This window comes from Armigeres subalbatus, chromosome 2 (genome assembly GCF_024139115.2).
Source record: "Armigeres subalbatus isolate Guangzhou_Male chromosome 2, GZ_Asu_2, whole genome shotgun sequence".
Taxonomy (NCBI): Eukaryota; Metazoa; Arthropoda; class Insecta; order Diptera; family Culicidae; genus Armigeres; species Armigeres subalbatus.
Window position 1 is genome coordinate 10,995,467 of NC_085140.1, and position 25,841 is coordinate 11,021,307.

Consider the following 25,841-nt stretch of genomic DNA (forward strand, 5'->3'; position numbering starts at 1 on the left):
TTCCCAACAAGTTCGCCCTAAATGTATGCAATTTACATAGCATTATGACACTTATTCGTATAAAAAGTGTCATAATGCAATACAAATTGCATACATTCAGTTGATAATATCGTTTAAATTTACGCTCTTTTTGGCATTCCCTTTATGTGCATTACTTTCGTGTAAATTTCAACAACTTTTTCTATCTGTGTATTAATGTAAGAAACGGGCCTTTTGGGTCACCGCTTCATTTTCGCTAGCAATAAAATACTCATTAAAGAAAATAAATGCATTCTCTTCAAGACCATCATTCTATACATAATTAAGCCGATCCGAGAATAAATTTCTGCAAACTACAAAACACAATCGCTTGACGACGGAAAGATGGCCCTACGTTGTCCAACGTCTACGTTGCGGTCATGTCTTGCATATAACCCTTCTGTTTTGCCTTTCTCGTACAACAAAGTTGAACCAGAAGGCTATAATTTCACTCCAAAAGTGTATATGTGTGTAGCCCATAAATATTTTTTTTTGTTAAACGCGTTTCATATAGAAGGGCTTGACAGATTCGAGTGCAACTGGTTTCATTCGACGGAGCAAATTTCCTAGTTGGACACTATTGTTTTTGTTTTTTAATAAATCAAGCAGTTTGGATTATATTTTTAATTTTTAATCAACAAAAACACAAATGCACATTGAATTATTAATCATTTTAGCCGTGGCGCAACCCACGGTAAGTAATTTTTAAGCAACGTACTAGAATTGCACCAAATTTTTTATTGCCGAAATGTAGGCAATAAGCACTGCATTTACAACATTAATTCGAATTCAACATATTGAATCGAGAAAGGCATCATCACCACCGGTGGATAAATTGGTTCACAACACTGTAGTTCTAGAGCTTGTTTAGTGGAATGTTTCACTTGTTAAAAACGAAGTTTATCATATGAATTGTTGTAACTCGGACCGAATATCGTAGACAGATGTTAACTTGTGTTGTGAGCGTCGGAATCGGCACCAGTAGCCAGTTTTGCTTTGGTAAAATCGTCACAGAGCTAGAAGTTATGGACGTACTGTTTCCTTGATCACATCCAACGGTTTTTACTGCTTCTGGAGTTGTCCTTAATCCTGGATATGTTTTCCTCATTATCGGAACCCCCATCCGCGGAATTAGGAGGGCTCATCGTGGCCTTGATGACAAGTGGCGTTGGCAATTGGAGATAAGGTCACCGAATGCGTCCGGTGTCAACGTAGATCTCCTGATGCTGACATAGACAGTATTTCCATCACAGCGATGATGATGTTCGTCAGTTGTTGATGATGAGCATGACGATGAGGACATCGATGATATTGAAGACGGCGATGAAGATGGGGATGGTGATAGATATCCACCGTCATCCGCATCTCCCGCATCACTCATCAAAATCAAAACTTTACTTCTCCAATTCATAACTCAAGTTCATTTACTAACAGCTAGTGCTTCGGAGCATAAAAACCCCGAATACCAGCACTCTAAGCCGTATTATTTGAAGACATAGGCATTGGACCCAGAGAGATTTTTTGACAGTTTTTGAAAAAACAATTTTTTGTTTCTTACAACTTATAAGAAAGTTTGAACGTCCCTGCTATTTATTTGAATCACCACTTTATATATCCAACGCTTGTCAGTTGAAGGAGTTGCTGAACAGTACCACCAGAAGCTGGACGAGCGGATAGGAGATACCACCGGACCTGGCGACGTCAACAGATTGTGGGAAAATATCCACGAAGCTGTGACTACAACAGCGCAGGAGTTGGTAGGCACTGCACAGCGACGCCAACGAAATGGTTGGCGAGTGATGGACGAGAAAAATGTTGCTAGAAGTCGAATGCTGATGGCTCGTACCCGTTCCAACAGAGAGCGGTACAGTGTAGCAAGGGCAGAAGAGAAACGAATCCACCGTAGAAAAAAAAGGCAACACGAAGAGAGTGTGATAGCTGAAGCGCAGGAGAACATGGATAGAAACGATATGCGGAGGTTTTACGCAACTGTCAATGGCGCGCGGCATAAGACTGCGCCAATGCCCGCCATGTGCAATGACCGAGAGAGGAATTTGCTGACAGACAAGACTATGGTGGCAGCCAGGTGGAAGGAGCACTTCGAAGATTTGTTGAACGGTGAAAATGAAGGTGTATTAAGGAGCAGGACGGACATAGTCGGCGACGGTCAAGCTGTGGAACCACCAACGCTGGACGAGGTTAAGAAGGCTCTAAACGAGCTGAAAAACAGTAAAGCTGCTGGGAAGGACGAGATCCCGGTTGAGCTTCTCAAACACGGAAGTGAGTAGCTGCATCAATCAATCCACCACATTATCCAGAAAATATGGGAGGATGAAGAACTACCTGCCGGCTGGTTGGATGGCCTCATATGCCCAATCTATAAGAAAGGGCACAGACTAGAGTGTGCCAATTACAGAGGGATCACCTTTCTGAACTCAGCGTACAAAATCCTGTCGCGTATCCTGTTTAACAGACTGAGACCGCTTGAGGAGTCCTTCGTCGGCGAATACCAGGCAGGCGATTCGTGAGGGCCGATCAACGACGGATCAGATGTTTAGCCTGCGGATGATCCTTGATAAATTCCGGAAGTACAACTTGCAGACTCACCATCTGTTCATTGATTTCAAAGCAGCGTACGATTCAGTGAGGAGAAATGAGCTGTGGCAGATAATGTCCAAACATGGTTTTCCGGCAAAACTGATTAGACTGATACGTGCAACGCTGGATGGCTCGAAATCAAGTATTCGGATTGCAGACGAAGTGCCAAATTCGTTTGTGACCTTAGACGGATTGAAGCAGGGTGATGCACTTCCGAATTTATTGTTCAACATTGCACTCGAAGGCGCTATTAGGAGATCTTGCGTTCAGAGGAACGGCTCTATCATCACTCGGTCGCATATGCTCCTGGGTTTTGCGGACGACATCGACCTTATTGGAATCGATCGCAGAGCAGTAGTGGAGGCTTTTGTCCCACTGAAGAGGGAGACTGCGAGGATAGGCTTCACTATTAACTCTACCAAGACAAAGGACATGGTGGCAGGTAGAGATAGGGAAAGATCTAGTGGTGTTGGTGCAGAGATAGTGCTTGATGGGGATGTGTTTGAAGTTGTTGAAAAATTTGTTTATTTTGGAACGCTTGTGACATGTGACAATGACGTTTCCCGTGAAGTGAAATAACGTATTACTGCTGCGAATAGGGCCTTTAACGGATTACGTAACCAGCTTAGGTCCCGCAGCATGCAGACGGAAACGAAATTTGCTCTATACAAAACTCTGATTCTACCAGTGGCCCTTTATGGACATGAAGCATGGACATTAAAAGAGGCGGACCGGAGAGCTTTCGGGGTGTTCGAGCGAAAAGTGCTGCGTACAATACTCGGAGGGAAACTAGAAAATGGTGTGTGGCACAGACGCATGAATCATGAGCTGTATCTATACTTGATAAAGAAGAAAATATTGTTTATCGTATAAAATACGCAGACTTCAGTGGGCTGGTCACTTAGTGCGAATGTCAGAAGAAAGAATAGCGAAAACAATATTCAACAGAGAACCAGATAGGAGCCGGCGACTTCGTGGATGGCCACGAACACGCTGGCTGCACGCGGTGGAATCGCACCTGGGGACCCTGAACGTTCGGAGAAACTGGAGGAACATCGCCCAAAACCGACGATTATGGAGCTCTACAATACGCCAGGCATAGGTGTATCGACGCTGTAGCCAACCAGGTATCCAGGTAGGTACTTTTTGCCATATCTGATTTGAATTTCTTCAAAATGTCATTTGCATTCCTCTGCTTTCAACCCCATCGATGCGATGTAGCTGTAGGGTTAGGGACAAAAGGTCGAAAGGACAAAAAGTCGAAAGAAAAAAGGTCGAAAGACAAAAGGTCGAAGGGACAAATGGTCGAAAGGACAAAATGTCGAAAGGAAAAGACGTCGGACAGGACAAAAGGTCGAAAAAGACAAAATGACGAAAAGAACGAAAGATCGAAAGGAGCAAAAAGTCAAAATAGACAAGAAACTGGAAACTCTCCGTTCTCTCAATCTCACGCAACACCAGTTTTATTCATTTCGTAAATCAACAATCTTCATAGTATGTAATTACTCCTTCTTTGAAAATTGTTCATTCTTTAAATTATTATTTTTTAGATAAGTGTTTTACTTTTCCTTGACGTTAATTGTATTTCTCAATTTTTTTGGAGTACACCCAACTTGTTATCAACTTATAGATATATATTTCTTTATTAGAGAGGATTTAGCCCTTGGCTGGTTCTCCTATTGTTATCAACTTGTTCTCGATCGACATTTCTTCCCTTTCGACCTTTTTGGCCCTTTCAACCTTTCGACCTTCTGTCCTTATGACCTTTTTCATTTCGACCTTTTTTCCTTTCGGCATTTTGACTTTCGACTTTCTGTCCTTTCCACCTTCTGTCTTTCGACTTTTTGTCATAGATTCTTGCACAAGCTGGTGAAAATGAAACCAGATGTTTGAACGGATCTACTGGTAAAGCATCGCCACAGTTTCGTAACACAACAAATCAGTACTTCTGCAGGCTGACGGCCTCAGTAAAAATCAAAAAGGATCTCCCAATGTATCTCGGCCTCTTCAGCAGGTACTACAACTACGAAAACATCTGGTTGAAACGCTTGTACGCTCCCGCGGGCGCATTCGTATAAGACTGCGTATTTTGCTCCATGGTCACACTTCGGGCCCACGGGTACATTTCGCTCCATTCCAGGACCAGCAGCTGTAGTAGGGAAGCTTTTCTGCGGAAATCGCTACATAATTATTATTTTATTTCATAACTGCTTATGTGAGGTGGAAATTTAATCGACAGGTACAATGTGAGAAGAGCTAAACATTACAAAACGCAAAGTATTCCAGGAAAATTCCATGCAGTTTAATTAGAGCACTGTCAATTAAGTCGCTGTCCTCGTCAGGTGCGAACGGAATGGTTATGGTTGTGGTTTCGCACCCATCAATAGCAATCACGCGCGTTTGGCTTCTATTGTCTATAGGTTGTTTATACTCGTTTCCCTCGTGGGTGGATCCTTTCGGTTGCAGATATAGTATTTAATTAACAAAATGAGTAACATTTTTTGTTAACAAGGTTAATGGCCCATTTTCGTTTCCCAGTTGGTAGTCCCCCGGCCCTCTTGGGCTGTATTACTGATGAACACATGGTACAAGGCGTCATAAGATCGCTCACTGTTCATCAAATTTGTTTTCCGCGACGAACGGAAATTGAAGAGCAAGTTCAAGGAGTTTATTGGAGGCTCAGGAAGTACAAAAACACAATAGAATGTCATAGCTTTTGAAATCATGAAGCTTTATAAGTCATATGATTATGTTTGCTTTTTTTCGATAATGGCTCCAAATCCGGTTTCAATCGGGCTAAATGTTACTCAAAAAGTACAAAATTATCACTGAAACCATGATGTCGTATGATGATGTTTGCCTATCCCCTAAAATTGGCTCGAGAACCCGTGTCCGGTACACTTGTTATCTGGTTCCAAGCGGGTCAAAAATAGCCCATAATGTATTCCTGATCAAATTTGGCATAACTTATAATCGTTTCCTTTCAAATGTATGAAATAATCATTTCCGAACTGGAAATTGAATTCCGCGTTCTTTTGGTGAAAGTTGCGAAGAAAACTGATGAAAAACAATGAAGTTACATCCAAAATGATTTTTTTTTATTTTCGTGGGTTACTAACGGGAGGTATTCATACTTTTGTGAGACAAAAAATGACTAGTGGGAATCGAAATCCGTACAGCTCCGAAATCCAATAAAAATATGAAGGGGATTCAAGGAATTCGTTTATCTTCTCCTGTTCATATACTTAACAGTAAGCCCTTTGGTCATTAAAATAGAAAGTAGGCTTTGAAATTGAAATAACAAAAATCCAAACAGGTTCGTTTGCTCGCGTGTTGACCATAATTGTACCAAAAGTGAGTGAGTTTAAAAAGAAAAAAAACAATAAATAAAGTAAAACCAACAAAATATAAATCAAAGGGATCACTTCTCACTTCTAGTCTAGTCAATCGATCTGATCTAATATTGGAAACAAATACCTGTAAGAATTTTGGTACTTTGATTTGAAATCCGTTCATGGTGGACGAATTTTGATTAGGCAGGTGTTGGCTTTGTTAATTATTTTATAATGTTTTCCGTAGTTTTTAATGCGTAGAAATGGAGCATTTAAAAAAAGTGTTCCTCGTACAACTGTATCAACGATAGATGTTTTATTTGCATATGAATCGTATTTTCTAGAGATTTTTATATATCCTGGAGCGGATTTCGATACATCATCAATATTGAATTAAGCTTTTTCTTCTTCTATGGATCTACATTCCAACTGGAACTTGACCTGCATTTCAACTAAGTGTTCTGTTCGCGGATTTTCACAGTTATTAATAGATATTAATTGTTCTACCTCACAATCTCATTCAAGTTTCATATTTACTGCTGCACTAATCAGCAACCATCGTTTAAATATCCCATCCGCATGTAAGCCCACGTTGCGAGTTTCCATGCGAGCTTGTAGGACCAGCCTGGCTACAGCTTCTCTTTCTCCTCCCTGACTGCTTTGTGGTCTCAATGCAATCGCTGTTCAAGCAAGCTTGTTGAAGTCTTTTTTCTTCTATTCGAGTTTGTTTTTTCGTTACATGCACATTCGTTTTTAGGCGCATTCTTGTCCAATGACGTCATATGCAAGAACCAGTTGTGAAATAAGTCGTAAGAAGACGCGAAAAAAAGAGACGAACACGACATACCGACTAATGGAATGAATAATACTTCTCAAGTATGTTCTGCAGAGAACTCTTCCTTAGTTTATATTGAAGAGACTTTTGAGTTAGAAGTTTGTAAACGGTAATATTCCCATTTATTTCAACAGAATTTCAAAATTCCAGGTAGAAGAATAAATAAGAAGTGGGAGATCCAAAATGAATTGATAACTTCATATTACCGGTAATATTGAATAATAAGTAATATTATAATTCGAAAAATTTGGTTTTTGGTTCGACACTTTCCGTAGCCCACAAAGGACATGAAGCATTCCATGTTGAATGTAGCCGAAATTGATTATCGGCTTGGCTTTTTTTTGGATTTCTTGGATTCTTTTCTTGTACAGGGGCTCAATGCTCATTTTGTAAGATCTTAAGTGTTGGATAATGCCCTGCTTCCATCTCAGAGATAGTTATTAGTTTCTGTCGTAACGGATGTAAGTGATGCTTCTCTAATACAATGATCTAGATAGCATATTCCAATCAAATTTGGTTGTGACCAAATCAAACTTGATTGTGACCAAATTTAGTCAAATATTAGTTGAGGCAACCGACTTTGAACATCTGTGCTACCTATGGATTTGACTATTCGAGTTAATCGGTAATGCTAATGCTAGAGACTATACGCAATTTTGAACATCCAACCAGCAATTCAAATTTAAGTACAATCTTGACCGATAATATACTAAAAAATGTGAACATATCATGTGCAATCATGAATAAATTGCATGCAAAATTGTAAAGATTTTATTCATTATTTGCATATGTTTCTATAATAAAAGGTTCTCATAAAGAAAATCTTCCATTTGCTGGTTGAGTGCATGAATCGTCACGCATCTCAGAACCTTCACCACTCCTGATGAAAAACCTGACGTAATTTACGGACGTGCCCTACGATCACGCGTAAACAACCAGCATTTTATTACCAACCCGGAATCAAATAAACCCAGCAGAACATCCGAGTCACTTTTTACTGATTCCATGCACGTATGCGCTGGCACGCGTGCATTCCTGGTCAAGCTCCCGCTCGATGCAACCATGGAGGCCGAACTATAATAAAACAGCCTGCTGGTCGGTCAGTTTCACTCCTGCTAGGTCCGAAGTTATAACCATCTACGTCCTATGCATTCCAAAGGGTCCTGTCGATCCTGGCTGGCGAAGGGCTAACCGTCAGCAGCAGCGCTACCAACGTAGTTCCAGCCATTTTATCTCGTTGCACTTTGGCTTCGATGTCCTCTTCGCCAATTCGCATGTGAACTTTGGGACGGAAATGCCAGCGGGAAAATTTCGTTGTTGATTCAATTCATACAAAACAAAGGACCGACGATATATGCAGGATTGTGTATTCCGTGCACGTGTCGCTTTTCTCTGTGACAAGGCATGCGGACTTACATAGTTTGTGCTGTCCGTGGACAACTATTGCTCCGGGTGATGGTTGGGGTGACGGCTGGTACATTTCAAACAAGATAAGGTGCACAACTTGGTTACAAGCAACGATGGGGGACGCTTTTTCCTGACAAATCACTATTGACCTATTTTATAGTCTGGTAAATGTTAGTCAAGATTCCACGTGTTGGTAAAATTTATCTAAATGCGAAAACAAATATCATTCAAACAACCACTTTCCACTTTAATACAGATCCAGGTATCTAATTATGTCATTGCTGCGTTATTGTTGATAACTATAACAAAAAAAAAAATCAACAACAAATGTTCTCAATACAAATATCATTTTTAATATATTAATAATAATAAATAATTATGAAGCTTATTTGTTATCTGGAATAAACTAAAAATAAGAGAAAGTAATGGCAAAATTGTATTTTGAGCAATTTATTGTTTTAAGATGTTAGAAATTCCACATTTTTTTATGTTTTTTAAATGAACTATCAAATTCAAACCAAATAATTCCAGCAATAGCAACACAAACAGGTTTGCAAAATTAGTTCTGCAACTTCCCCATTCAAAGTGACACATATTTTCGCTGTATGCAAATTCTGAACTTTTGCACGTTATTGCCAAGCAAACATTTCCCAGAATTGCCAACATCGAACATAAACAACTTTTGCTTGCATCCCGCACTTGGGTTCTCACTGTGACAGCCTGATGTGCAGAACTCCACCTCAACTGCCATATTGTTGTAGCTTTCAGCAACACAGAAAAAGTGCATCCCCAATTGAGTTATGCATATGAGGTTTAAAAATGCATTTACTTCCGGCAGAGGAAGAACACCCGGAGGCACATGCAGGCAAAAAAAAAGAACCCAATCCCTTTCGGAGCCGAATATAATGTCGAAACTGTTTCCGGCTTACCTTCACTTTACTCTCCTCACCAACGTAATCTCCCGTTTCCATTCCAGCATCCTGCTCTCGGGAAAAGGTGAGTACCCGACTCGGAAACTTTCAAACTGCAGTCGACTAGGGCTCATAAGTGCCAGCAATATGGTCGACCGGGGAGTACATGTATGCAGTTGCATTAAATCGAGGGCTTTGAATTCTTGATCATTCGGTTTCGCTTTTGCTATTATGCAAATGCGTTCTTTTGGATCTATTCAGGAGGGAAAATATGTGGAAAGATGAACATAATGAAAGTCTGTTTCTGTTTTTAATTGGAGTTACTAAATTGAAATAGTACAACTTGAAACAGTAATATTGACTGTTTATATTCTCTTGGTCTTGGTCTTGGTAGGGTCTTGGTTTGAACTAAATCGATCTCGTTATAAGATCTATTTCATATAAGTAAAGAACCCTTTTAATAAGACATACTTGTATAAATTAAATGCTTAATTTTGATACATTCATCACAAGTATTGTAAATAATTTGACCTTACGATTGTCTCAATCGATTCTTTGGCATATTTATAGCCAACTTTCTCAAAGAATTCATATGTTTGAATCCTCTAACTATTTCAAAAAATTTCAAACAAAAAAAAAGGGTAACCCGTGTAAACCGGCCTGAAAAAATCACTCGATATTCGTTCAAAATCGAGCAAATGTTAGGCCATTCTTGAAAAACAGCATTTTTTTTATTTAAATTATAAAAATACTTGGAGGCGTCAAAAAAGTGGACCTTCAATAAAATAAAGAATCGATTGAGCGAATAAAGAAATTTGATTCAGGTTGTGTTCTCTATTTCTTACTTATTCTTTTTTTATTTCTTAATTGACCTTTCCCGTCAAAAATTGTATCTCGTTTCATTGTCATATCTCGTCATCACTTTTCCAAAGAACCCATATTTTTTAAAGCTTCTAAAAATTGAAAACAAAAACCGATAGAAGTGCTGCACGTGTGAACCGGCCTGAAAAATTCACCCGATATTCGTTCAAAATCAGGCCAATCTTAACAAAAACAGCACTATTTCGATTTTTGTTTCAAATTTTGGTGCGTAATTTTCTTTTACAATCGATATTATTGATACCCTATTGAGACCCTCCTTAGCCGTGCGGTAAGACGCGCGGCTACAAAGCAAGACCATGCTGAGGGTGGCTGGGTTCGATTCCCGGTTCGAAAATGAAACACAAATGGGAAACACTATTTTCGGAAAAAAATCTATTTAAAAAAGGATCAAACCCACCATCACCTTATTCCGGGCAAATGCCTAATTTGAATGAAGGAGTCACATCCGCCGTTGCCTCATTCTTGGCAAACGTCTATTTTTTAAAGAAGGGATCAAACCAACCATTACCTTATTCTGGGCAAATGCCTTCTTTCAAAGAAGGATACACATTCATCGTTTCCTTATTCCGAGCAAATGTCTACCTTTCAAGAAGGAATTACATCCGTTATCAAGAAGGAAACATAATTATGATTGATTTATACTGGCCAACACATGATTCCCAAGGAAGGATAACAGTTATCATTGATACCTAGGAGTTATTTCCATTATTGCTGCAAATAACTATTTTTGGTAACACAGAAAAAAGTTAAACGACCATCATATTGGCATTGTTCATACACAGAAAAAATATTTTAAGCTCTTTTTAGTGGAATGTATTCAAACGTCTAAGACGAGTTAAGTAACCTCCATTTAATTCCACCAATTATTTCGATATCTTTGCAGATACGTATTTCGATGAAGGCGACCACACAGTTGCGGTCGAAATACGTATATGCAAAGATATCGAAATAATTGGTGGAATTAAATGGAGGTTACTTAACTCGTCTTAGACGGTTGATTGTTCATACAGAAAATGTTATAGTCGGAAGACATTCTTTTCATTGAAAAGCAATTTTTGTTGAGATGTTATTTGCGGGAAAATGTTATTGTTGAGGATTTGGGAAATTTTACAATCTCAATGAACCTCGGATGGACCAAAGAATGGGGAATCTAAATATAATATAAAAAGTCCCAATATTGATGAAAATCGGTTAAGTAGTTCAGAAGCTATACTGAATTGTTCGTTTTATAAACAATACCCATCCAATAACCTCCCGCTTTATATATGGTGGTTGGTCATTAGGCATAAAGTCGTTTGGAATAAAGCCGTTTGGCATAAAGATCACTTGGCATGATGTCGTTTGACATAACGGCCGTTTGGCATAATGATCATTTGGCATAACAGTTGTGTAATCACCGATTTCGGAACTTTTGCATAATATGTTCAATTATTTATAATTATTATCGCTAGAACATTATAAAAGAGATGCTTTGAATTGTTTTGAAATATAGATTACATCAAATCACTGCTCGAAGCAACATTGGTAGACTTCATGCAGTTTTATTATCTGCCTTTTCTGCTTAACATCTTTTTACCTTTTAGTCAGTAGCAAGGTCGTCGTTAACCAAGAAAAACTACAAAAAAAAAACGGAAACTGTAAGTGCTCAAGAGCAAAAACTATTTTATTATTTATTTCTGCAGGAGATCTAATCAACTCTTCAAATACATACTTTGTCGTGCATGAGTTTAAAAAGTATACGCTTCCTTCTTCAAAGGATGAATTTTCCTAAAAATATGCGATTCTTTTTTTAAAATAATAGACCTGTGCAAGGGTTCATCGAATTCACTCACCCGATGGGTTTTGACATTTGAGCGGATCGTCCACTCGAACAAAAGTTCATTTCAATTGGTCAATTGGCATAACGGACATTTGGCATAATTATGACCAGCGTCAAAAGTGAGGGTCATTTGGCATAAAGACCATTTGGCATAACGGACATTTGAAATAATTGTGACCAGCATCAAAAGTGAGGGTCTTTTGGCATAACGGACATTTGGCATAATTTTTCTTTGCGTTCGCTAAATGGTGACTAAGTGGTGCGGGCAACACTCCGGAACAGTAAATATAACACCCGTCGATAACAGTATTAAAAATACATTATCCTCTCGTGGAAAGAATGCATTTGCAATGTAATGCAAAAGTAAGCGCATGCCCGGATTAGAGAAATGGTAGATGTAATCCCTCCTTTAAAAGTAGGCGTGTGGCCGGATTATGGCAATGAAGGATGTGATCCCTTCTTTAAAAGAAGGTGCTTGCCCGGATTATGGCAATGGAGGATATGATCTATTCTTTAAAAGTAGGCGCTTTCCCGCATTAAGGTTATGGTGGATGCGATTCTTTCTTTAAAAGTAGGTGCTTGCCCGGATTGAGGCAATGGTGATGTGATTATGGCAATGGAGAATTTGATTTGCTAGCCCGGATTGAAGCAATGGTGGATGTAATCCCTTTTTTAAAAGTAGGTGTGTGGCCCGAATTGTGGCAATGGTGGATGTGACTCCTTCTTTATAAGTAGGCGCTTGCCGGAAATAAATCAATGGTAGATGTGATCTCTTCCCCGAGTAGCACAATTCAGATTGATTTGGTTGCAGTAAATCATATGTGACTTGATTTGTTTTAGTAACTCGTCTACGACAAGTGTATTGCTTGAGTTTTTAAAGTTAGGCGCTTGTTCAGATTAAGGCAATGGTGGATTTGATCAGGTCTTAAGGCGCATGGCCGGATTGAAGCAATAGTGGATGTAAACCCTACTTTAAAAGTAGGCATGTGGCCAGAATAAGTCAATGACGGATGTGATCCCTCCCTCGGAAGTAATTCTACCGTTTTATTATTTCGTTCTTCCGGAAAATGTCTACCATCAGTCTAAATTTATCAGAAAACAGCCCCGACCTACTTTATCTACGCTGAACAATAAATGAAATATCCCTTTCGCTTTCACAGTTCGAAATTATGCCAAATGTCCGTTATGCCAAATGACCCACTCTTTTCTATCAGTTCAAAATTATGCCAAATGTCCGTTGTGCCAAATGACCATTCTGCCAAATGACCTTATATCAAATGGTGTTATGCCAAATGACTTTATGCTTATATATGGTTTCTTCTTTTAATTTGGGCATTTGTTCGGTTTAGGAGAAGGGAAGAGTAATGATTCCTTCTTGCAAAGGATGCATTTACCCAGTAAAAGCCAGAGAGGCTAAGACTCCTTCTTACAATTCAAACTCGATTGCAAGGTGAGATATGATCCCTTCTTTTAAAGCATTTGCTACGTTTAAGACAAGCGAAAATGTAATCCATTTTTTAGAATGAAACCTTTTCAAAAATCGTGCATTTTTCTTTCATCGATTCTTTATTTCGAACCATGCATCAGTCCTGTCTAGAAAGAGAACGAAGTGATGTCTGCACAATTGACTATTGACTATTGATCATTGACACTGACTAATGACTATTGACTTTTGGCTATTCTAGATCAACATTTGAAAAGAGCGTTCCAGTCAAATATTATTCTTTTCAATTCTTTGTATATGTATATAGGTAAGTATGTATAAGAGGAATAGGAAAGAATAAATTTTGGCAGTAAAGTTTTTTCCAATGGTGGTCTAGTATTGACATTTAACTTTTTACTTTCGAATGTTGACTTTAAAATTCGACTTTTGACTTTTGAAATAAATAACGGATAATAACGATAATTAAACAGCGCAGAAATATTCTAAAGAATTCCTATAGATAAATTTAAAATGAAATCAGGAAGAAATATCTAGACGAGTTTAATTCGTATTCAATGACATCGAAGAAATAAAATGCAAGTAATTTAGTTAGGAACCAGAAAGTAGATGAACAATTTCTGAGCTGATGACAGAGCGACAGTCTAGACCGATTTTTGCAGTTTTAGTTCTTCTCATATAGCTAATTGATGTTTAAGTGATTTAAATTTTCAAAAATATTCTTATAATTTATTTAAGTAATCGTCTAGCAATTCTTGTTCGTAACAAATTGATACAATTAGGAGGAAAAAACGTTATATCTTTAATAATAATCTTAAATTTGGTAATTTTTATTTTGTTGACAACAATCTCATAGTTGATTATATCATACTATTGATTGAAAGTAAATTTGGTTGAGATATGACTACGAGGTGTTTCATATAAATAATGCACAATATTCGTTTTTCTTTCACGTTCGTTTTGCCAGCATCACGCCGGTAACGAATGAGACGAAACTTGCAAATCGTGAGCCCGGGATTTGGGGACCAGTGTAGTGTCGGAAGTGCGCAACAAAGAAAGTTCAGCTCCACCCGAGCCAGACGTGCGATCTCTTTTAATGCTCTTTGAATTAGTTTGCAATCGGCACCACTAATTCTCTGGGAGTTTGTTTTCCTTTTCTTTTTCCAACTTGCCAATGATTGTCAAGTATGGCAATGTCCCCAAATCGTGTGTATCGAAACAGATTATTCGAAATAGGATTAAGATTTCAGAACGGAGTGTGCCACAAACGGAAAAAAGTTATGAGATTGGGTAAGCATACGATGAATGTGGTGGAGGTATTTGGGATCCGGTTTGCAATGTCGGCGCGGATTATTGAAGTTAAAATGTGCCTCGTAAATATACGAATAATCCTTTTCGGTGTTTTTGTCGCGTTGCAGCCGTATATATAGGTCGGCAGTATTTTCTGCACTGCCACAATAAACAGTAATCATAGTGCAAATAAGGTCACAATTATGCGTCCCACTCGAATGCAAATCAAACAAATGAATAAATCCCTAATTACATAGTGAGCAAACCGCACCACCATCGATCCAGCTCAACGGGAAACCTGTCTGTGACACCGTTTCTACTCCATCTGCTTCTCCGGCAGCCTTATACGACCAAACCAGACACCTCGGAGAATACCGTATGGATGTCATGCATAATTATCACATTAATTGAACTGTAATTGCAAAGCATTAATCATCATGCTCTCAGCACTTGATCCCATAAAATGCTGACGTTTCATCCCTTGCGAGTAAACGCATTCAGCTGATGTTGTCCAGCTGCTGCACTCATACCTACTGCTATCAGGGATATTAGCAAATTAGCCTAGATTTTCACTGAACCGAGCCACCCTAATCGCTGTCTTTTACAGTGAAGTGCATATGCAAGTCACATGCACGGACTGAAACTGATTAGGTACCCACCGACTGTTCAAACATGTCCAGAGGGTGACCCTATCCTCTAACATACTAATGAGTCAATATCCCCTCCTATCCGAGAGAAGCGCATCGTGGTCGTAAGCTGGATAAACATATCTTGAAATTATTTTCTCGAACTTACTTTCGAGATAATCTATGACTGGTTTCGATTAATAGAATCGAGTTCACTTGTATAATTTAAACTGTCAATTATATGTATTATTTTGTTCGGGTTAATCTATTAGTTGAAGTTTTAGAACAATTTTAAAGAAATTTGCGCAATATCTATTTGAATATACGCCACTGCGAAGTGCTCAGGAGATCACGTTCACCGAGACCGGTTCATCGGCCCTCACTCCGGTGGCACTTTGAACATCGACAAGCACACCGGGGCCCTAAGCTGCGGGTTGGTAACTGGAAATAAATTATATCTAAAACCAACAACACTCAGCCACCGAATAATTGATCACATTAATCAGTGATACCGGATAGTGACGGTGTTTGCTGTTGGATAGCAGCATCCACTCTTTCACTCTGGGCTGTCACTGGCCTTACTATATGGACAGGATAGAGGACCGCATCAGCAGATTAGAGTGGGGTTTGGCATCGAACAGCATGCATCGTGCTTCCGTAACCGCAAAGGGTTAGTATGATGCAGGTACGTAATCGCTTCTTCTTTCAAATTGGCAACGGGACCAACGTTAGTTGACCTGAGCTGAAAGGACGGGTTGTTGAAATATGTGATGTGCGACGGGCACGATTATGCTTCGGATTGGCATCATGGTGATGATGGGAACGATACGTAAATTAAAAGTGGTGTATTGAGTCTAACCTACCAGACGTGCTAATGCTTTTAGCTAATTTATTTGGTAGCTTTGATACTAAACGCTAGCAACACACTTGATCAGTCAGAAGTTATATGCTTTAAAATCTGTGCGAGGCGAAATACAAATGTTGTGAAGAATAATATTCATAATCGCGTTTATATCTCAATATAAAAAAAATATTCATTTTAAATGTTTCATAGGTGTTGTGAATTTAAATTTGCTGATATTTTTTCTATATTCTCTCACTCACCCAAAAGGACCTGCCACGTTGTAGCACAATTTCCAATTATGTAGTCGGTTTAGCTCAGCTCACATCGCCAACAGCACAATTCATTGAACCATTTGAATTCCAACGAATCGATATACCACCACCTGTTATTCGTTCTGTAACAGGCATCACTTCAGCAAACCAATTCCGTTGGTATTCCGGGAAGCCGCAAAATTTCCACTCATCGGTGCCACTAAATCCTCCTTTTCAATGAATAGCGAAAGCGAGTTCGACTAAACCACATCAGCTTAATGATGTCGGTTCTGGGTAAGAAGGGTGCACAGGAGTATTTACCAGAAATAAATAAACAAACCGAAGCACTCGTGGCCAAAGTGATGACGCGATATGCAACAAAGTAAGTCTCGAAACAAGAAAGATTTCTTTGAAGTTCGTTAATCGATTCTTGGGATGCGGCAAATGAAAACAAAGGACTGTTAATCGAGTATTGTGGATCAACATTAAGCTTGTTACAGATTAATATGATATAAGTTGAATCAACTATACTATTGAAGGCTGCTGGTCTTTACTACCAGGCTCTGATATTGCTTGCTTAGTTCATTCTTACTCAGTTATTAATTTTCAATTTTCAACTTCTAAATCCTACAAATTTATGAAACATATTGAAAAATGTTCTATCGTGTTTTCTTTCGTATACCTTGAAGAGCGAGATATTTGTAGTTTAGTATTTTTTCACAACTAACCTAATACAATACAAGGTTAAGGTGGATAAATATTTCTCCATCTTCTTAGACGAAAAATTAAAAACAAGCGCTAAAATAAAAAAAAATCGATAATTTAGTCCATCCCGACAAAAAATCCCGGGATTTACGAAATTTTGGGATTTTCCGAATCTCGGAAATCATTTCTTAGCTATACCCGAGCAGGAGCGACGACCTCGATAACAGAAATTGGTATGAACAAGCCTTTAACCTTGCATAAGAGGTAAAATACCAAAAATAATACCAAAAACTTATATGCAGAATACTTGAGGCCACCATGCAGCACATTTTGAAACACTCTGGAATAAGTTATTCACAAAGTGATCGAACCCAGATTACTAAATGATAGATTTTTTGAGGTTAGCTGCCGAACCACGTGGTTTCAAATTTTATATTTTAGCGCTATAAGATCTTTATGAATTAGAATAGCGCTGCCGTAATCTGGAAAAGAGCCATTTTACAATATGCATGTTTTTCATTTTTCTGTTAAAGAGCTCGATGAGTAGTACTAGTTAACACCATTTTTGGAAAATGGCGTATACATTACTTTTTCAGATTACGGCAGAGCGGTGTGAAAAGTTCCCATGAATAAACGCAAAGTGCATCTTTAGATCCTATTTCATTCCGAACAAAATTAAACGATTACGATTCATAATTTTCACAAATAATTTTGGAATGTTACATCTTTATAATCTCTAAATATAAAAATGGACCTACTTGCAAGATTTCGCCTCTAATCGATTCGTCTTGGGATTAGCTGTGTTTATATATCATTGGAAAAGTACAACAAATTAAAAAATACTACTTTTTAAGAAGTTTTGAAGAAAGCCTTCAAACACGACCTGAAACGATTTACAGTGCGACGCGGCTCAACTAAACGATTGACAGGTTGGAGGAGAAACAACCCAAGCAAGATCTAGCAGGTTCGTCTAGTAGTATGATATAAAAAACCCTGATTAATCCACCTAGCGGTGATGGTGCCTTTCTCTTGCATTATAAAAATAGTATTTTGGCCATTACTCTCGAGCCCATAGTCCAATATGGCCAGTTTACAATAGGAAACAATGGTAGATTATCCTGCGTCGAATGCAGCTTGTTGCGAGTAAATCGGTTAAGGATAAGTGCCTGAAAAATGAGTGACATTTTTTTACTCAATTTTTCAATAAAAAGGTGGTATTTTGGCCATAACTTCCGAGCCCATAGTCTGATCTGACCAATTTTCAATAGGAAACAATGATAGAGTATCCTGCGTCGAATGCAACTTGTTGCGAGTAAATCGGTCGATGATAAGTGCCTAAAAAATGAGTGACATTTTTTTACTCAATTTTTCTATAAAAAAGTGGTATTTTGGCCATAACTTCCGAGCCCATAGTCTGATCTGACCAATTTTCAATAGGAAACAATAGTAGAGTGTCATGCGTCGAATGTAACTTGTTGCGAGTAAATCGGTTGAAGATAAGTACCTGAAAATTGAGTGACTTTTTTTTTTGAGCGGGTGCGCACAGACACACACACATACACACACACACACACACACACACACACACACACACACACACACACACACACACACACACACACACACACACACACACACACACACACACACACACACACACACACACACACACACACACCACCTCAATTCGTCGAGCTGAGTCGATCGGTATATAACACTCTGGGTCTCCGGGCCTTCTATAAAAAGTTTGTTTTTGGAGCGATCATATAGCCTTTACCGTATAGGGTATCTGTTCCTATATCAATAACAATAAGGCAATGCGCATATGAAATGCATTGATTTCTCACCCAATAATCAAGAAACATGAGAATAATTATGCTCGGCTCATGTAATTTTTAATTAAAAACAATTTGTAAACTTCAAAAATGAAATTTTCATCACATTATAGAAGTATTTAGCTAAGAAACATCATCACCGCCATGCACCTATTTCAATAACATTTAAAAACAGTTAATCCTATGCCTGTACCTATATCAATAATACTTTTTCCAACATAAAATACGCACACTATTACTTGTGTGTATACGTAACGATATGATTGCAGTGATGCCGAATTCTTCAATGTTTTGTATCTGAGTTGGAATATAATTACAAAATTGCTGTTTTTGTTGCAGCTTTCCATCTTATCAGTTCAATTTTGTGTTTCTCATAATTTATCTTTTCGATATAATTTATTTTACAAACATAAGAGTTGAATTTCACACTAAAAGTTCTTTCAAGCGCTTTGAAATAAAATCTAAGTCGGTAACCTTGAGAGTACTGCAAGGCATGTAAACATTTCGGAATACGCACAAGGATAATTTAGACGTTGATCGAAATAAACCTATATCAAACTATAGGAAATCGCGTTGGTTTTTAAAATATCATTATATTCATAGTTAAAATGTGATGTGCTTTAAGTGCTGTGTAGTGAATTTTGTGGGAAAAGAATTGTTTTAGCTTGAAATTGAGTGGAAAACAACGGCGTAAAAACAGATGAATCTGCTAGTAGCAATCGAGCAGTGCATCAAACCATCAGTTCAGAGGTAGGAAAATGAAAATAAAAGTGCTTCATAATTTTATCTTTTAATAATTTGATTATTGCGAATTAAAACATTACATAAACAAAATTTTGAATAATATTCCAAACATTCAAGAATGTGTTCCATCTATTATTGTGTACATACGATGTGAGCAATTGTAAATAAATTGATTTTTTATTTGGTTTATCGACGGTTGAGATTAATATACGGGCTGTTATTAATATGGGAACAGATACCCTACTTAGTATACGAGAAAGGCAAAAACAAATTTCCGCCGACCCACGCCACCGCCGCCGATACTTTTGCATCAGCTACAATTTCGTAAAAATTCTGTTTTTACAATACTCCAAGAAAAATCTTAAGGAGAAATTTCAAAAGAATTTCTTGTGATTTTTCAGAAACACAAACAATCGCGTATCGAAATTTTTTGTAAGAACTTTGAAATTATTTCAATCAATCTGATTTTTTTTCATTCCGGAAAATTAAAAGCAAAAAAAATCAATCGACAAATGATTCCAATCAATCCGATTTTTTTATAAGAACTTCGAAATAATTTTATACAATCCTGATGAAGTTCTGGTATTCCGAATGATTTTTAAACAATTTTCGTGGAAATTAGGAAGAATCTCTCATTGAGTCTCTGAAAAAAAGCATGGAAATCACTACAAACAATCTCCAGTGTAAATTCCGAAAAAAATTCCCATTGAAATTCGAAAAAAATTCAATTTATCAGCAGTGCTGATAAAATAAGTCTCAATCATTTGAACGCCGAATAGTAAACCTAGTTGGTATTTTTTGGTCCCTTTCGTTCTCCATGCCGTGTCAATTGACCAGTGCCTCTCTCCAATTGATTCTGTCAATTGAGACACACGTCATTCGAATGACTGGTGTCGGAAAAATGAAAAAATTGCAAGAAAAACATATTTCTTGTTTCTGATTTCAAATGTGTTATTGAAGCCGAATTGATATTTGTGCCAATTATGGTAAAGATTGCTCCATATATTGATTTACGGCAAATTTTCAAACTTTCATGTTGTGCACTACAAGTTAATCGACGGCACTGCTGTAAAGGACTGTGTGTAAGACGAGTGGCGATAACAAATAAGGCGATAAGGCGAAACCAAATGATTGAATCAAGAAAGGCATCTTCACCGCTAGATCGATTAATCTGGAATTTTCTTCTTCTTTCACCCTTTCTTCCTTCTTATTCCTTCCGCCGTCTTCCCTTCTGCCTTCTTTCTTCTTCTTTCTGATAGTTTGTAGTAGCCATCGAGCAAGTAAGTGCGGTGCGTGTTTTAGTCGTCGCAAAAATATTTAAATATCTATTTGGTGTTCGGTGGCTCATGTACATGTATTGCGCTCTTTCATAGTTTGCAGTAGCTATCAGGCAAGTAAATACAGAGTGCCGCGCGTCCATTTGGTCGTCCAAAACGCGATTCTCCTCAGTTTTCATATGCCACCGGGCGTGCATGGTTACACTTCTTAATCGAGGCGAGCCAGTGAATTAGTGTTATTTCCCATTCCATAGATCGCATCACATACCAAAGTGAATCCAGATAAATTATCCTTCGTTACTAAAACGATATTCTACCCCAAGACAATCGTGGAGATGCAGAGGTATACTCGATCTCTGGTAGCAACGAGAGTCGGACCAACAATCCTTCCCTTCCTATATGACCGTAAGGGCGTGGCCGGCGCCGTTATTGCATATTTGAGCTTGCGAAACGTGTATGTTGAGAATGGGTAGCTAATGCCAAGCCCCATTTATTGTGTTCTCTGTACAAGTTCTAGTTAATCATGGAGTAGCAACTACGAATTGTGCGGTCATAATGCTCATGCTCATGCTTCCTTCTTTCTTCTTTTTTCTCTCATCTTTCATTCTTCATATTTTTTCCTTCTCCCTTCTTATTTTTCTTCTTCGTTCTTTCGTATTTCTTCTTCTTTTTTCCTTTTTGCTTTTCGCGTATACTAAGAATGCGTAAGAGCCAGTTCGCGAGAAACGCGACCCCCTCTTATATCGATATTCTCCGATTTGGATGAAATTTGGTTTGTTCATATATGTAAGAGAAGACATTCTGCAAATTTTCAGATTTTTTCTTTGAGGGGAATTAAGGTAAAACGGCCCTTCAAAAATTATTGTTCAAAAATCGCTAAAACCAAAAAAAATGCAATAACTTTGGAAAAGACTGACCGATTTTGTTTAAATTTTGCACTCTTTTTCTACTCAAGTAGTACTTTATACCAAGTGGTGAGTATGGTTATAAAATTGTTTACTTTAGGAGAAAATAGACTTTTTCGTTTGAAAAATTGTCGTTTTTCCAAAGGGAATATTTTTCACCAACTGATCTAGGATAAAAAACTAAACCCGCAAGGCAATTAAGGAACTAACAAATATCAACAAGCACTTTCGCTGAATCCGTTAATTTTTGTTTCAGTTCGCGAAAGACGTGCTAATATTTAAGGCACTTATTTTGGTCCTATTTTACTTCTGTTGAAAATTGTTCTGTAAATAGTTTGCTATCTAATATAGATCAGCGAAGGATATACGTATCTATTGAGACGAAAAATATAGATGAATATTAGAGTGGGGCGTCATGGTCATTTTTGCAAATCAATGGTTTTTCGAAGCCATTCTGGGTCCTGAACAACTGTGCAGAATTTGGGACCGATTGATTGCTTCCTCGCTTTCCGCATCGCGTTTGAAGTTTGTATGGAAATTAGTATGGGAGAATGTATATTTTTGCATTTCTACTACTAGAGGTTTCAGTTAATCGTAAACCAAGTGGCACATTGCATTAAAGTATAACCCAAAGAATGCCGAAAAACTTTGCTGAAGAAGGCACGTTGCTGGAACGTCCACAAAAAAAGTTATAACGCTCCGAATATTGAGTGTTCAAACCATATGCAAAAAATCGTTTATTCTGCCAGCACTGCCGAACTACGTAGGCCAATAATTTAACTGAGTGTTATTTCAAAATAATTGATCTTATAGGGCTTTAGAGCTAATAGGAGCTATCCGGAATTATTTCACAAAGAAAAAAAGCCGACAAGAAGGAAGATGGGGTTTGCCCTTCGATAACCATAGGTTGTCCGGTAGTGCTGGCAGAAACATTGATTTCTTGCATATGGTTTGAACAATCAATTTTCGAAACGTTATAACATTTTTTGTAGACCTTCCAGCTACGTACCTTCTACGGCAAAGTCTTTCGGCATCTTCCAGACTATATGCTAACGTATTGAGTCACGTAATTGATGATAAATTGAAGCCGCCAAGAGCAAAAATGTAAAAAAGTACGTTTTTCCATACTAATCTCCATGTAAATTTAAAACGCGATGCGGCATGCGAGGTTACAACCAATCGAGCCCATATTTTGCACAGTTGATTGGGGTCCCAAAACGATTCAGAAAAACCTTGATCTCACTTGATCGGACGAAGTTTGCGTTTTTCCATACAACTGCGCCCCACTCTAATGAATATAAAGGAAGAAGAAATAGTGTTTTTAAACTTATGTATTTTCTGCTAGAACTCACATAAAAATATTGATGTATTTTTTGACATTTATTGTTGAAGGACTGTTTTACCCTACACTCCTCTAATGGAAAATCCTAATTTTTATTTCTACTTAGACAAAAAAGTTTGAACAGTTTTCACCAGATCGGAAAACACCAACATAAGTAGGGTCGAAATGTGTGCGAACTTTCTTTTGAATAAACAGTGTTGCAGAAAATTGCGATCTTCTTAGAAATTCTTGAGTTGGCGCTCTTTAGTTCCTTAATTGCCTTGCGGGTTTAGTATTTTATCCTAAATCTGTTGGTGAAATATATTCCCTTTGGAAAAACGACCATTTTTTATCGAAAAAGTCCATGTTCTCCTAATGTATTTAAAGTAATTTTATAACCATATTAACCACTTGGTATAAAGTACTACTTGAGTGCAAAGCGTGCAAAATTTAAACAGAATTAGTCAGTCATTGCCAAAGTTATTGCATTTTTTTGGTTTTGGCGATTTTTGAAGAATATTTTTTGAAAGGCCGTTTTGCCCCACTTCCCCTTAATGAAAAAATCTCGCTTAACTTTTCAAAAGGACCTAAGTAACATTTTTTCATGAATTAATTTGAGTACAGCAATCAAAAGCTTTCGTGTTGTTCTGTTAATTTTGCTATTCAAATTAATTCATGAAAAAATGTTACTTAGGTCCTTTTGAAAAGTTAGGCGAGAAATCTGAAAATTTGCAAAATGTCTTCTCTTACATATATGAACAAACCCTGAAAATTTCATCCAAATCGAAGCACATCGTTGCAACCTCCCTCCCGTTGCAACCTCACCTCGACGAATTGAGGTGATGTCTGTATGTGTGTATGTATGTAGGTATGTATGTATGTGTGTGTACAAAAAAATGTGAGAGACTGTTTTTTGTACTTGGCCTTATCCGATTTTTCGCTATTTAAAATTGGCCAAATCGGCCATTGTGTTCTGGAGTTATTGGAAAAACATGGCTTTTTCTTCATTTTACCCAAGGCCCAAACAAAAATTTCAGAATCGAAAAAAAAAATTTCTCAAGAATTGCTGTAATGCATTTAAATGAACGCAAATAAATGTGAATTGATGGAAATGACTGAATCTATCTCTCTAAAGTCCAGTTTTGACCTCTCTTATGTGCTTCTTTTGTTACTCTTATGTGTTTTCTTGTTTTATAATGCACGCGAAAGGCATCATCACTGCTAGGTGGATTATTCTATTGAACTTTTGTCCATCTCTCTTCTTGCTGTTCTTTCCTTTTCTTTCTTCCTTCAAGGAAAACAGTTCTTCCATTTTCCACTCTCGCATTTTTTTTTCTTATTTTCATCTTTATTTTTTCTTCCTTCTTCCTTCATCTTTATTTTTCTTCCTTCTCTTCTTTCTCTTTCTTTTTCCTTCTTGCTATGCCCTGCTTCTTCTTCCTTTTAACGTTTTTTCTTTCTGCTTCATCCTCTTTTTTTTTCGTTTTCTTTACTTCTTCCTTCTTCTTTATTCCATCTTCATTTTTCCTACTTCCTTCTTCCTTTATCCTTCATCCTATATCCTTCTTCTATTTTCTTCTTACTGATTTCTCATCGTCTTTCCATCTTACATTTCTTTCTTATTTTTTCGTTCTTCTTTCATCCTTCTTGCTTCTTCCTTCTTCTTTCTTCCTTCGTCCTTCTCATATCTTCCTTCTTCCTTTTTCCTTCTTTCTACCTCCTACTATCTTCTTTCATCTTACTCCTTTTTTCCTATCACCTTTTTATATCTTCCTTTTCCTTCCTTTTCTGTTAATCTATATTGATCCTTCCTTTCTCTTCTTTCTCACGTCATCCTTCTTAATTCTCTCTTCTTGAGTTCGCGATTGAATTTTTTTTCCTATCAGACGTGAATCCTGCTGTTTAGTTCTGTGAGTTCTGTAAGTGAGCGGTTAAACGTTTTGATATCGGACATGGATCTGAGTTTTGTTTTGTTGAGTCGGTAAGTTAATCAGTTATTCCTTCTTCCTTCTTCTTTCTTCCATCTTCCTTTTTCCTTAGTCCATCTTCCATCTTCTATTTTCCATCTTGCATTTTCCTTATTCCATTTCCCTTTTTCCATCTTCTATCTTTTTTATTCCTTCTTACTTTTTCATTCTTTCTTCCTTATTCTATCTTCCATCTTCCTTTTTTCCTTCATAGTTTTTTTTCTTTTCCTTCTTCCTTCATCCTTCTTCCATCTTCCATCTTCCATCTCAATTATTCTTACTTTCTTCTTCTTCCTTCATTGTTCCTGTTTTCTTCTTACTTTTTCTTTTTTCTTCTTGCTTGGTTGCCTCCTTCCTTCCTCATTCTTCCCTATTCTTTATTCATTTTTATTTTTTTGCTTCTTTTTTCTTCTTTCTATTTTTTTCTTTCATCCTTCTTATATTTTGCTTCTTGTTTCGCCCTTCTTATATATTCCTTCTTTCTTCTTCCCTTTCTTATTTTTTTATTTCTTTATTAAAGAGGCTTGCATCCCAAATTTTCTTCTTCCTTCTTTTTTACCTACTTTTTACTTCTTCCTTCGTTCTTCTTATATCTTCCTTCTTCCTTCGTCGTTTTATCTTTCCTTTTTATCCTTCTTCCATCTTCATTGCTGGGGAATTGGTAATTAATCTGTGATGATTTCTTCATATGAAAAATGGTCCCTAGCATTATTGTGCTGAATCATTATCAGACGATAATGATTACAATTTTCATATGAAAATGTTTCACGTGAAAACAGTAGGCGAGTTGTCGCCAGCGACAACTTCTCAGATTTTGTACTCAAACGAAAATA

At 37.5% G+C, this 25,841-nt stretch overlaps 1 protein-coding gene across 1 annotated transcript in view; it reads right to left on the reverse strand.

Moving 5' to 3' along the window:
- LOC134217709 (division abnormally delayed protein) overlaps positions 1-25,841 on the reverse strand; it is a 360,844-nt gene that overhangs the window by 43,636 nt on the left and 291,367 nt on the right. The window lies entirely within an intron of this gene.